Genomic DNA, 10022 nt, shown 5'->3' on the forward strand with positions numbered 1-10022 from the left:
AGGGGCGCCGATTTCGTGACACTGCCCCTCCCTTAAAGAATATTGTCCCACAATATTCACAACAACCACGAACATCGCGCGCACATGCATGCGCTCACAAATATATGGGGCAAATGACCATATCACACACATTGCACAAATTTCACAAACTGTAAGTAACCCATTACAAAATTTACACATCAATGCCATGAAATTCACAAACATAGCCCCACGCTGTCGTCAGATACACAAAAGAATCAGCAACACACCGCTTTTCCAATGCGAAGCGCACGAACCTAAATTCTGAGCGTAATTACAGCCCGCGATCAGTGCGTGACACGCTTCTGTACGCCAGAGATTCTGCCTTCGCTCTAGTCTCTCGCATTTGAGACGCTTCTATGTTCTCCGATCGGGCTACTGAAAATTCCCTGAGGCAGGACTTATCCTCTTGCAAATCACACAACCAATGTGTGCCGATAATTGCCCCCACAACCAGTAGCGCCGACGGATACACGGGAACCTGTGCCAACGCGCACAGACCAACAAAAAGAATCACTGTAATAGTGTTCTTTTCTAGGCACCGGCATTCTTTCCGCTGAAGGTGAAATATCCCAAGTAACGCCCCCATAAGTAGGACGAACACTTGGGCTGCCTGCATCAACGAAGGCCTAGGCATTGCTGACTTTATTTCCCGTGCTGTCGCTTTCTTTTCGGTTTCCTCCTGAGGTGCTTCCGTTTGCTTATTCTTGTCTCGAGGATTTTCTTCCGGCTTCTCATGGCCTTGCTTTCCTCGCCTGGCCTTGTTCTCTTTAGATTCACTGCAGCGCACAGGCGCGGGACTTTGATCAGGATCCTCGGGAAATGTTGCGCCCTTGATATTTCCCAACACCAAATCATAAATGGGGCGTTCCATGCATAGGGCTGTCAGTTTTCCAGAATAATATGGCGTCCGCACTTCCAATTTTGCCTCAGGGAGTAATTGGATTGAGCAGTCAATTAGCCTTACAGGGCATTTCTCGCCAGTTAGATCATTCTCATCAATCAAACTGCGTCTAACGATTACGGCACTGCTACCTGTATCTCGTAGCACAGAAACTGATTTTCCTTTTATCTTTCCCCTCGAAACCGGCATCCGATTCACCGCAGATCCAGGTTGTGCATGTACTACGGCGTTCACCACCCGGATTTTCTTGTCCTTCCAATTAACCCCTCTCTCTGCTTCCTCCTCCTCTTGGCCGTGCACCACGCGGACTTTCTTGCCGTTCTTAAGCTCAACAAAGCCATCGGCATCTTCTTCCTCCAGGCGATATTCCGACTCTGACGGAGTCCTCGCGCATGCCGCCTGCGGAGCTGCCTTGTCAACGTCGGGACACGACATTGCTTTGTGGCCCTTCTGTCCGCATTTCCAACACGAGGATGGATTGTTGGTTACAATTTTGCGGCAGTTAGGTGCGATGTGGCCTAGTTGTCCGCAGAGATAACACCTCGGGGTTGACTTCACGCTAGGTTGTGTCTGCCGGAATTCGGGCTTTCGAGGGGTTTCAGAATTTACAATTTTGCTCAAATTTTCGCCTCCCTGGGCTTCCAAATACTGGTCTGCGAGATCCATCATTTCTTCCAGGTTATTCGCTTTTCTTTCTTTTAAATAAAGCGACAGACCAGGGTGACAGCTGCCCAGGAATTGCTCCTTAATTAGGAGTTCGCGAAGTGCGCCATACTCTAGTTTAATGTTTGAGAGTTCAGTCCAGCGGCCGAAATAATGACTCAGTCGCGCAACATACTGTGTTGCCGTTTCACCGTCCATAGGTTTTCCAGTCCTGAACTTCTCACGAAACCCATCCGTCGTAAATCTAAACCTTTTAAGTAATGCAGCTTTCACTTTGTGATAGCTGCCTGCATCCTCAGGAGGCAGTCTTCCAAACACACTTAATGCTTCGCCGCTAAGACAAGTGCTCAAGATGGTAGCACATTCACTGTCTGTCCAATTTGCATTTATGGCGATCCTTTCGAAACGCAAGAGGAACGCGTCGAGATCGTCTCTTCTCTCGTCGTACTTCGGGATCAATTTGCTTGCGTCTATCCGCAAGCTGCTATGTCCTTCACTGGAGCTATGCACTTCAGTTAAACCGTTGTTGTTCCCTGAGTTTTGGAGCTGAAGTTTCATAATAAGTAGTTCCTTTTCTCACTGAAATTCCTCTTCACGCTCCTTCCGAGCCTACTCTCGTTCTTTTTCTGTTCTCTCTCTTTCTTCCTCGGCTTCCTTTCGAGCCCTCTCTCGTTCTTTTTCTGCTCTCTCTCTTTCTTCCTCGGCTTCCTTTCGAGCCCTCTCTCGTTCCTTTTCTTCTCTCTCTCTTTCTTCTTTTTCTCTCTGGCTAACCCATTTGCGCAGTTCGGCACCGGACAACCCCAGCTGGGTGCCAGCCTCAATCAACTCTTTCAGATTCATATCTGCAGCGCGAACCGTCTGGGTGTAGCCTAAACACTGCTTAACGAACTTCGCCTAAACGCTTCCGCACGGCACAACCTCTCGCTATCGCTCTGCTGCTACACAGTTTACGAGCTCTTCGTAAGCTCTTCTAACTCTTTCTCCGTCCTCTGAGTTTGAGTGCACCAAACGTCCTGTCGCGGACGCCAGAATAATTGTCACCCGTTAATAATTAGGGGGTATTATTAACGACGCGCCCTTAACGGTGCGCACACTCGCAGACACCCTTAGAGTGAGGGGGGGTAGCTGTTCCGGTCGCAAAGGAGATGTCCTCGACTTGCGTGGCAAGCTCAGCCGGAATTCAGCTACCTTGTAGTGACAGAAGGGGGTGGTCGTTTGGTGCCCAGCAGTCGCCGGTTCAAACCAGAGTAAGGATCGGAGTCAGAAGTAACAAACAAAACACAATTTATGCACAGCAAGAGACGATACAAAGGAATACACAAGATCACTTGAAATACAACAGACGAGAGGTTCACAGAATACAAACGCTCAGCATGTAACCACAGAATGATTCAATAACTCAGAGGCTTTACAACAGATCAAACACGAGAGAGTTACACAAACAAACACCAAATTGTTCACCGGGCACTGTTGCAGTCCGACGCCTCAAGAGTCACGATATGGCCGCCATACGAGACGAGCGCCGCTCCCTTGAAGGTCCGTGGGCTTGCCAGCAGCGGGTAATCCCCGGGAGTCCAGCCGAAGCACAAGCGAGCACGTCGCAAAACACTGACTGACTGACTGACACATCAAACGGCGCGGTCTCTTTAAATAGGGCGCGCCGCGTCTGTTTGTTAGCACGCGTCAAAGCTAGCGCGCACACACACTTAGCTTCGCTGGTTATAGCGCTCTCTCTTCCTCCCGTCGAGCCGCGCGTCGCCATTGGCCAGGTCCCATAGAACATGCTGGAAATTTCTGGCTGATTCCAGTCCGATGAACCACCGTCCTCCCTGGGCAATGGGAAAGAGGGTGACGGCAACGCGTACAAAGCTACGCGCTCTCCCGCGCGGGGAAGGGGGCTTTTCTCTCCATGCCTTCCACGCGACGCCGTGCGGGCCTCGCGCCGTACCGGCTTGATGAAAATGGGCGCCGATTTCGTGACAAGCAGGGATGCATTGTTAACTACAGGCTTTAAACGAGGACCAATCAATGTTCGGCAGGTTAAAATCGCCAGCAAGTATTATATATGTTGTTTGTAAACTTATCAGTATATTGCTCAACTCAGAGGTTGGGGATTGCTAGGAGGGGGGATCTGTAAAACGAACCAACTGCAAGAGAGGTGCCGTTTTTTAGAAAAAAAAAGTTTGCACCACACTGTTTTCACAGGACTGGGTTTCAATGTCTATCGGCATGCTAAGTATACTGTCATGGATAAGAACAAATACACCACCGCCGTGCACGTTGCGGTCTTCTCTATAACCAACATAATTGCGCGGAAAGATTTCATTGTCATTGATTGTATCGTCTAGCCAAGATTCCGTTCCAAAGACAACATGCGGCTTCGATTATTCGAGAAGTGAAGCAAATTCTATCGCTTTATGTTTTACGCTGCGACAGTTTACAGTAATAGACGCTAGGTCATGAACATTACTTTTTCTTATTTTGCGGGAGGGTGCATTCTGTAATGGCTACGAAGCAAATAGATCCACAGTGTTTTTGACTGTTGTATTGGATTGGTAAAACGTTTATTTGGGGCCTGCAGTAGAACACGCGCTCGCGCGCGCGCGCTCCGGACGGGTTCTACGTCGTCCTCTGGGCACCGGCCGCGCGGCCTGGGTCCCCGCTCGCCGTGGCCGGCTCTCTGGTTCCCTGCCGGGCCAGCGTCTTGATGACCTGCTGGACGGCCCAGAGTTGCTCCTCTTGATTGTCGCTCCCTGCGGCTGCTTCCAGTCGCGGCGGGATCCTCCCAGACTTAGCTTCTTCCTGGTACTTGGTACAATTCCACAGCATGTGTGCGAAGCCGGCCGTCTCCGTTCGGCAGACTCTGAATTTGTTTGTCGGGTGCGTCTCGGGATACATTCTATGCATCAGCGACGGACTGGGGAGTGAGCCCGTCTGTAGCTGTCTGAATAAAACGGCTTGCTCTCGACTGAGCCCCGAGCAAGGGAATGGAAGAGTTCTGCGAGCTAGGCGGAATACCTTGGTTATTTCGTTGTAGTCGGTCATTCGGTCTTTGGTGCTGAACCATAGTGGCCAGTCGACCGAGGCGCGGTCCGTTAGCGCGCGCGCCTCGGCGTGTGCCGTCTCGTTGTGGTTGGCGTTGCGGTCTGACGCCTCGCCCGCGTGCTGCGGCAACCACTTGACTCTCACTTGTCTACTGCCATCGTCGTTTTTGGTTGCCTGCAGTATGCGCACAGCTTATTTCGCTATCCTGCCTTTGGCGTAATTTCTCACCGCCTGCCTCGAGTCGCATAGCACTCTGTGGCAGTCGCGGTCGGCGATGGCCACCTCCTCCGCTTTCTCTGCCTTGGTGCATCTCGTGCTGGCGGTCGTGCGAACGGTGCCGGTCGCGTCGACGACGACCGTCGTGAACCCGTGTATCTTGGCATACTCAGCCGCGTCAACGTAGCGTGCGTGTGTGTCGCTGGTCTATCAGCGCCTTGGCTCTCGCTGCTCTCCTCCCTTTGTTATACTCCGGGTGCATGTTCTTCGGTACCGAGTCCACTCTGATGTTGCGCCTGATCTCATCGGGGACGGGGAGCTGCGTCTGCTCCCTGCCTTGATATCCAATTCCCAGGCTGTCCAGGATTTTCCGGCCGGCCTTGGTTGTAGACAGTCTTTCGAGCTGTGCGGCACATTGGGCCTCCGCTATCTCCTCCAGCGTGTTGTGTACCCCTAGCTGCAGGAGGCATTTGGTGCTCGTTGTTTCGAACAGTCCCAGTGCCGTCTTGTAGGCTCTGCGGATGAGTATATCTATCTTGTTTCTTTCGCTCTTGTTCCACTTGTGGTAGGCCGCCACGTACGCTACGTGACATATGACGAACGAGTGGATCAGTCTGATCAGGCTCTCTTCCCTCATTCCACTTTTCTTGTTCGTGACTCGTTTGAGTAGTCTCGTGGCGTTCGCCGCTTTCGCAATGAGCCGGGTGACGGTCTCACCGTTTCTGTCGCGAGTCTCGACCGTAATCCCCAACACTCTGATCTTGTTGACTCTTGGAATCGCGTTTCCCTCTCTGGTCTTGACTTTGATTGCCTCGTACTCTCTCGGGCTGCTCTTGGGTTTGCGGTGCTTGACGGGCGGGTAGACGAGGAGCTCCGACTTGCTCGGCGAGTATCTGAGCCCCATTCCGTCGAGTTGGTCTTCGATCGCATCAACGGCGGCCTGTAGGGTGGATTTCATGTGGGCATCGCTGCCCCCTTCCACCCACAGCGTTATGTCGCCCGCGTATATCATATGTCGGACTTCCTTGATGTTCCTGAGCCTTTCGGCCACTCCTATCACCACGAGATTGAAAAGCACCGGCGAGATGACCGATCGCTGAGGTGTGCCTGTGCTTCCCAGCTTCTTCTCCTGTGCTTGGAGGTCCCCTGCTCTGAGCTCGGCCGTTCTGTCCGTGAGGAAGTCTTTGATGTAATTGTATGATCTCTCTCCCATGTTGAGTTTCGAGACTTGGGATAGGATCGCTGAGTGCTTCACCTTGTCGAAGGCGCTCTGCAGGTCGAGTCCTTGTACTGCTTTGTTGTCGCCAGTGTTGCCATCGGTGATCTGGTGCTTGAGTTGCATCATGGCGTCTTGGGTACTTAGATGCTGCCTGAAGCCAATGATCGTTTCCGGGTAGAAATCTTCTTTCTCGAGGTATTCTTGCCACCCGGGTGGGAGGTTATCCGTGTCGGATGGCTTGCCCGGCTTGGGGATTAGGATGATCTTGGCCTTCTTCCACTGCGTCGGCAGCGTTCCCGTTTTCCAGCATTTGTTGTAATAGCTCGTGAGGCTTTCTACGGATTTGTCGTCGAGGTTCTTAAGCGCCTTGTTGGTGATGCGGTCCAGCCCGGCCGCCGACCTGCTGTTGAGGTCCAGCAGTGCCGTGCGAACTTCTTCTACGTCTATATATCTCTGTCGAGACGGGCGTTGGGCAGCCCTCCGTTAGGCCCACGGCACTCCGTGGGCGTAGTCGGCAGGTATCTGTCGATGATGCGTTTCGTCACCGTATCGGCGCCGTGTTTAGTGACTTCTCGATGGATGAGTTTCGCCAGTCAGTCCCTTTGGTGTGACTTAGTCTTGGTTTCGTCGAGCAGATGCTTCAGCAAGTTCCATGTTTTCCCGTTGTGCATCTGGCCGTCGGCGGCGTTGCATATCTCGTTCCACTGTTGCGCACATAGCGTGCGACAGTGGTCTTCGATTGCTCTGTTGAGTTCTGCGACTTTCTTTCGTAGCCTACGATTAAGGCGTTGTTGTTTACATCTGTTGAGAATGGACTGCTTGGCCTCGATAAGGTGGGCCAGTCGGCTATCCATTCTGTTCGTTTCGAGGTCTATTACTATGTCTTTGGTTGAGTTTCGAACACCTTGGAGGATCTTGTTGGTCCACGCGTCAATGTCATCGATTTCGGTCTCTTCCGCTTCCTGATTTCTGTTATCTCTGAAAGCGGACCAATCTATCCACGTATGTTTCCTGACTTTGGTACTGCTCTGCTCCGGTATGACGATTTCCAATATCATGTGGTCGCTACCGAGGTCCATCCCCGTGTTCCTCCATGTGATCGTGATCGGTTCGTTGTTCTTGACGAACGTGAGGTCGGGGCTGGTATCTCTGGACATGGAGTTGCCAGTTCTCGTTGGGTAAGCCGGGTCGGTTATGAGAGTATAGTCGAGTTCCGCCGCGTCTTGGGATAGGTTTCTGGCTTTCGCATTGCTCTTGACGTAGCCCCACGCCGGATCCATCGCATTAAAGTCGCCGCATGCGATCAGCGTGCTCTGGCCGGCCGTCGTGCTTGCCTTGTTAAGAATGGCTTTGAACCTCCGGAGTCTCCGCGATGGGTTACTGTAGATGTTCAAAAGGAAGATGCTGTTTTTTCTTTTCTTGGTCGGTATGAGTTCGGTGAGCGTGTGTTCAATCCTGACATTGCTTAGCCGGTGTTCGACGAAGGTGAGTCCCTTCCTGACCAGGGTGCACAGGCCTCTGCCGTCAGGTGGGCCCGCGTGCACCCTGTAGCCGTTGAGGGACGGCTTGTCCGTTAGTGTTTCTTGGAGGAGGAGCACGTCTGGCTTGCGAGCCGCGTGCTCGATGTAATGCTGGACGACTGCCTTCTTCTTGACGAAGCCGCGGCAGTTCCACTGCCACACTGTTATGCCTGTGGAGTTGGAGGCCATGATTGTCCTATTCGGAATTCTCCATGTTGCTGCGCTTGGTTGACTTTATGCTGTACTGGCGCGAACGTTGGGTTGCTTAGTATTAGTTGCACGCTTCTTCCCAGATTGTTGAGTCTATTGAAGTTCTCCGTTTGGAAGGCTTCGATGGCTTGCTTCATCGATTTGATCATATCCTCGAGGCTGTTGAGTTTGGCCTCGACGTTGTTGTTGCTGCTGTCGGTGCTGCAGTTGCTCATGTTGTTCTTGGTCTTGAGTGATTCGACGGCCCTCTTCTTCGTTGCCGGCTCCTTGTCTGCGTCGGCCGTAGTTTTTTCTTCCTTGTTGTTGCCGCTCGGGCTGGATCTTTGCTGTTCAACGTTGCAGAGGGCGTTGCGAATATCCGCGATTTCCTTGGTGAGGTTGTTGATGGTGGTTCGCAGGGTCGCGTTCTCCTTTTTTAGGGCCTCGTTGATCTCTCGTTCCTTGGTTGAAGCGTTGTCTTCTGTCTTGGCGTTGTAGCTCGGATTGGTCTTCATGATACCTCGTGCGGCGTTGCCCCACCGACTATATCCCGCGACGGTGATCCTTGGGTTTTCGTTTTTCGCGCGTCTCTGCTCTGGCTCCTGCAGCTGCTATTTCTCGACTGCGCGCGGTCTCTCGATGGCGTTCTTGACTTATGGGCAGCTGGCTTGTCAAGTGGTGGGAAATCGCTCTCCGACGGCAGCTGATGGCTGACCTTTCGGCGCTCCCACTGACGCTTGCGAACGACGTTGGGAACCTTGTATCTGGCTTTACATTCTCTGTCGGCGGTCGGGTGAGTGCCGCCGCAAAATTTGCATTTGGATGTACCTTTATGGTCTTCTTTTGGGTTCGCTTGGCCGCAGCCCCTGCAGATCCGGTTGGTTGGCGTCGGGCACACGTCCTTGCGATGCCCGACCCGACCACACTGGTGGCAGACGTCAATTTGCTTTCTGTACAGGTGGCACGGTATGAGCGTGACACCATATCGGACAAAGTTCGGTATCTTGGGTCCTCTGAAGGTTACTATAATCGTGGTCGTGTTGCCGATTCTTTTGGCGCCTACGGCGAGTGGGTTCTGTCGTTTACAATGTTGCTGTCGAGATCTTCGGCTTTCTCGTCGACAGGGATGCCTCGGATGATGCACTTCACGGTGTCGTACGGCGCCGTGCGGTACGCGCTGACTTCGAAGGTCTTGTCTTGAATGTATATAGCTTGAATTCTTGCGTAGTGGACGGCGTTTTCTTCCTTGGGCGGGCTGATTACCATTATATTTTTTTGCGCGTTCGGGCAGATCGTGTCCGATGCGTTCTCTTCGTTCGTGATCTTGGCCGCGGCGAGAATGGCCGCAGCGACGGTCGTAGTGCCGATCTTGGTGATGTCGAGTCCCCCTCGCGGTCAGATTACGATCTTGGTTTCCTCCAGCGGCATGGCTGGCATTCTCGCTGCCTTGATGGCCGAGGCTCTAACGTTCTTATTTCCTTTCGCTTTCTTGCTTACTTGGTTGTCGGTGCCGGCGAGCTTCGCGTGGAGGTCTCGTTGACGGAGGACATCGGGGGACATGCGTCGCGGGGGACATGCGTTCCCCCGCGAGCGTCCATCCATGGCCGCGGTGGAATTCCTCGGGTGAAATTTCTTCGCCTTGAACTTGAACGGTCATTGGAGAGTCGGCGATCGTTGCCAGAACGGACGTTTCCTCCATCTCGGGCTGAGTGGCTGCCGCCGAGGCGGTGAGCCACGGCAGCCGCGACAGCGACGAGGCCTATTGCTCGCGGAACACACCTAGCGGGACGCCCCCCGCACGGCGGTGATGAAAACTGTCCGGTAAATCGAAGAAAAGGCGTACCTTTGGGAACTTTCAATATCCGTCGGTGCTTTTCGACTTCACGAACACATCGAGATAGAGAAAACTTCGATTGGCGCAAATTAGCACTGCGAAATTAATCATAAATGACGGAGCCGACGTGAACGCGTCCGTTCGCTTCGGCTATCGCAGCGCATAAAATTTGGTTGCACATTTTCAATCTGTTGAAGTTACTCTTGATTTCGCCTCCAAGCGTCTGAGCAAACAAATCGTTTTTGCCTATCAAGTCGTACTTTTCTTGAGTAGTTTTCACTTAGTGCAAAATCTGTTCCTTTCAGCTTTGAGGCCACAGATAGCACCCGTTGTTTATCCTTAAGCGATGAGAATTTTACAATCAGTGGTCTTTGTTTCATTTGGGAAAAATTGCCAATTAATTCTGTGCGCCCT

General features: G+C 52.4%; 1 pseudogene; it reads right to left on the reverse strand.

Moving 5' to 3' along the window:
- Positions 1-7749: 7749 nt before the first annotated feature.
- On the reverse strand, positions 7750-9473 carry LOC146171887 (uncharacterized; annotated as a pseudogene).
- Between the last annotated feature and the right edge of the window lie 549 nt (positions 9474-10022).

This window comes from Amblyomma maculatum, unplaced genomic scaffold (genome assembly GCF_055883805.1).
Source record: "Amblyomma maculatum isolate TAMU_Amacu unplaced genomic scaffold, ASM5588380v1 scaffold_16, whole genome shotgun sequence".
Classification (NCBI taxonomy): domain Eukaryota; kingdom Metazoa; phylum Arthropoda; class Arachnida; order Ixodida; family Ixodidae; genus Amblyomma; species Amblyomma maculatum.